Below are 4,497 nucleotides of genomic sequence, written 5' to 3'. Positions count from 1 at the left end.
ATCTTTTCCGCTCTCTTTTTAACCCGTGCAATGTACAACTCTTCCATTGATGGCAAATCAGCTCTGATTATTTTTCCAGCAATTCTGACAGTCCTTTGAAGCCTGTTCTTGTCTAGTTTGGTTGCCGAACCGAACCAAACAGTTATGGAAGAACAGAGGACAGATTCGATAATGCCTCTGTAAAACTGGACAAGCAGCTCCCGAGGCAGATTGAATTTCCGAAGTTGTCGTAGGAAGTACAGACGCTGGTGAGCTTTTTTAATGATGCCATCGATGTTAATTGACCATTTCAGATCCCGAGAGAGTACAGAGCCCAGGAACCTGAACGACTCTACTACAGAGACCGTGCTGCCTAAGATGGAAAGTGGGAGTATACAAGGGGGGTGTTTACGAAAGTCCACTACCATCTCCACCGTTTTCTGTGGGTTGAGCACTAAGCTATTACTGTTGCACCATGCGACAAGATGCTCAACTTCCTGTCTATATGCCGACTCGTCACCGTTCTTAATAAGTCCAATGACCGTCGTATCATCTGCAAACTAATTAAATCAGACCGAATTTTTTTGGGTCTGTGGGTAATTTACAATTTTCAAAATTGCAGTCACTGATACCTATCTCCACATTATGAAATCCTGAAATAGATAAGACAATTATTTAAAATTAAAGCACCACTTTTAAATTAATTTTCAAAGAGGTAGCCATCTTAGTCTGTGCAAGCATACCAGGCAGAATCGAAAGAAAGAGAACAAAACAAAAAAGGCAAAAACATGCACCAGCTTAAAGACTACTATTCTGTATTGTAATGTGAGTTTTTGCGGACAAGTCCACTTCATCAGACATATGGAAATGAAATTAAATGCTAGATGAAATACCAATATACAAGTAAAACATACTAAATACTCTTTGGCTCTAAGAGTCTTTTTTCTCAATTGGGTATTTGGTTACATCTCACATGCAGTGATTTAAGCCTGTGTTGGTGTTAGGTTGTAAGCATTCCTCCAGGAAACTGAAAACATGACAGGCATGAGCAAAAGGGAGGGGGGAGAAGAGGTGAGGTGAAGACTGCTAAAAACTCAAGGCGGGGTGAAGAGTATATAAAAGTAAAATAAGATAGTAGAGGAACCACGCATATTAATGTAGGGAATATTGGCAGATTTTACTTTTGAGCCTCGGGATGAGATGGGCCTGGTGGTAGTGAAGAAAATAACCGTGGCAGTAGATAAGCATTGTTATTGTTGTTCAGAAACACTAGGCATAGTCAACATTATAAAAACATTGACTGGTGTTATATAACAGTTACAGTGGAGTCTTGACTTGAGAACTTAATCCGTATTGGAAGGCGGTTCTCAAGTCAAAAAGTCTGTAAGTCAAGTCTCCATTGACCTACAGTGCATTGAAAACCGATTAATCCCGTAACAGGCCGTTTTTGTTCCGTTTTGGTTTTTTTCTGGTCTGTAAGTCAAATCTCAGTCTGCAAGTCAAACCTAAATTTTGTGGCCAGAGAAGTCTGTAACTCAAAAAGTCTGTAAGTCAAACCGTCTGTAAGTCAAGGGTCCACTGTACAATATAAGCTTTAACCAAAAACCTAAATATCTGTTTGATTTTGGAGCAGTATGTAAGCTTTTCCTAATATTGCCATTTTTTGTAGCTCTGATGCTGTGATTTCTGAGATCTGCAACTGTTTATAGTACTGTATGAAGTTTCTTTATATTGTTCCCAAAGCCCCAATGACTATGGGGACCACTGAAGTGTGTTTCTTCCAGAGGCGAGATGTTTTATTGCCAGGTCTCTGTACTTCGTTAGTTTTTCCAATTCTTTTTTTTCAACTCTGGCATTTCCTGGAATTGCAATGTCAGTGATCTGGATATTTCTTTGTTCTACCACTACTGTACTATGTCTGGTGTGTTATGTTCAAGGTGTCTATCAGTTTGGATCCAGAAATCCCACAAGATCTTGACTTCCTCATTTTCTGACATGTTTTCTACCTGATGTTCCCATGGGTTTTTGGAGGCCGTCAAGTTATATTTTTTGCATAATGACCAGTGCACTAATTTTGTCACTCTATCATGTCTAACTTTGTAATCTGTGCAATCTTTGCACATTCACAGATGAGGTGTGACAATGTTTCATCTTTTTCATGACAGAGCTGACATTTGCTGTTAGCACTAATTCCTTGGATGTTAGCTTTCATCTCGTTGGTTTGGAGTGCTTGTTCTTGTGCAGCAAAAATTAAGCCTTCGGTTTCTTTCTTAAGGTTCCTCAGTTTTAGCCATGCCCGTGTTGAAGTATGATCATGCTTTCCATCAATATTTCTCAGGTGTTGTCCATGTAGTTATTTATTTTTCCAGCTATTAAATTTATTTTCAAATTATTGTTTCTTAAATTGACCCTTTGTTTCTGTTGTTTTCAAAATATTCTCCATTTTCACTGATTTCAATATTTTTCTCTGCTTGTACTGATACAATCATTTAGGTTTATTTTTTCCTTCTCTGCTACCTACTGTATTTCCAGTAATCCACAGCCTCCAATTTTTCGTGGTAAATATACCGTATTTTTCGCTCCATAAGACGCACTTCCCCCCAAATACAGGGGGAGAAAGTATGTGCATCTTATGGAGTAAATACAGTTTAAAAAGGGTTCAGCCACCACCACACAGAAGTCTCCCACTGCCATGCTGGGAGGCCTCTGAACTGGCACCAGAGACTGCTTGCTGTTTGGACCTCACCATTCTGCACTGCTAGCTTTCCAGGATCTGCTTTGTGCAGCCCACCTGGAAAACCAGCAAGGCCAACAGGCCTATGGCAGCAAAAACAGCCAAGGACCAAAGGGGAAAGGGTGGTTGTAGAAAGACCAGGGGAAACCATAAACACAGTCCCCCACTTAGGCAGTTGATTTTCCCACATTTGGGGAAATCACAGGGGTCAGCACATCCAGAGTGCAATAGAGGAGCCTTACCCTGGGAAAACCACTTTTACAATAATGGTATATCCCCTGCCAGGTATGAGTTAAAATGGCCCCTGAAAATTCTTCCCCTTTCTGTGCCCGATCCCCCAAAGGCATGGTGACACCCCGGCTGTACCTCCTGATCAGAGCAGGGCTGCACAGCCCCAGTCCTGAAAGAGGCCAAGAGACCTACCCAGTGTTTTGGGGTGCCCCACAGGACCCCCATCAGGGGCTGGAATGTTCCTCCCACAATCCTCCAGTGCACAGATATTACCATACCTAATATGCGGGGAAGGCAGGGAAAGCGGGGAAATTAAAACTTTCAGTTAGTGAAGAGGCTGCTTGTCTGCTTCCTTGCTAGTACAAGCAGTTAGAGAGCTGGGAGAGAGAGTCCTGGGCCTTGTCATTTTAAATTTTAAATTTAGTTTAAAAGCTGCTTGTTTTTGGTTAAACCGTGCTTGGGTGGAAAGGTGCTCCGTTTGAGTTGAAACCTGCTTGCCTGGGAAGCGTTTCAGACCAGCGCCGATCAGCTGTTAGGTGGGGAGAGGGGAAGGGGCAGGAGCGGAGAAGAGCACAAAATGGCTGCCGGCTGCCGGCTGGCTTTTAGCTGTTTGGGGCTCTTTTTTGACTGTTCTGGGGTCTACCAAGGCACTGTGAAGAGCTGGGCTCAGTCTACGGTAACTGATAAGTGACTTTCTTTTAATTTTTTAAAAGTTTCTGACCTTTTTTTCCCATAAGAATGCATTAATTAATTTTCAATGCATTCTAATGAGAAATTTGGATTCCACTTGCAAACTTTTCAACTAGTTCTGGGCATCTAATAGAGAATGTATTTCCAAAGGGTGTTGCAGCAAGGAAACTAACTGTGCCTCGTTACTTCTAACTGGATCACAGTACCTGCTTCCTGATTTCAGCTACTATAGTTTGTATTCAGTTTTTTTGGCTCGTCAAGAACATTGTTCATGGCTGTTGTGCCTTGCATGCTATAAATGTTCAATTATGTCGGAAACCCAGGATTTGGTCTTATGCTGAGCATGTGCTACTGCTGGTGAATGGGTTAAGTTTGTGCTGCTGTTCTTTTGCATAACCTAAAGTAAATAAGGAAAACCAGCTGTTAAATAGTTTAATTCCACTATTTATCCTCCACACAACTAAAAGGGACCTCTCAATGCAGTGCCAAATCAGACAAACCATTTCTAACTTAATATAGGCTTGAGCTGTAGCTGGGCAGGGCTGCACAACAATCTCATCTGTCATTGAGACATTTCTATAAGCATGGGGAGGAGGTGGATGAAAGGAAATGTAAAATATAGGTAGTGTGGTATAGGTCTTATCACTGGCTGATAATGGTCTATATGTACTTGAATTACTAAATTTATGGTACACAAATTGATGGTACATAAACTAGAGTACACAAAACTTTAAGTCTCTCCATTTGTTAATGACAGTGGTAATGGTTCTTAATGCCACTGTTGACTGCTGTTCACTTTACATGGTTCAAATGTTATTCTGTTATAGTTTATTAAATATTTTATTACACTATTTGGTTCAGAA

General features: G+C 41.0%; 1 pseudogene; it reads right to left on the bottom strand.

Annotated features, from left to right (window-relative positions):
* Window positions 1-2,851: 2,851 nt before the first annotated feature.
* On the bottom strand, window positions 2,852-3,006 carry LOC140703463 (U1 spliceosomal RNA; annotated as a pseudogene).
* Between the last annotated feature and the right edge of the window lie 1,491 nt (window positions 3,007-4,497).

The sequence above is a fragment of the Pogona vitticeps genome, chromosome 1 (genome assembly GCF_051106095.1).
Source record: "Pogona vitticeps strain Pit_001003342236 chromosome 1, PviZW2.1, whole genome shotgun sequence".
NCBI lineage: Eukaryota > Metazoa > Chordata > Lepidosauria > Squamata > Agamidae > Pogona > Pogona vitticeps.
Note: the sequence above shows the minus strand (reverse complement) of the source record. Positions and strands in the feature narration are given on the sequence as shown.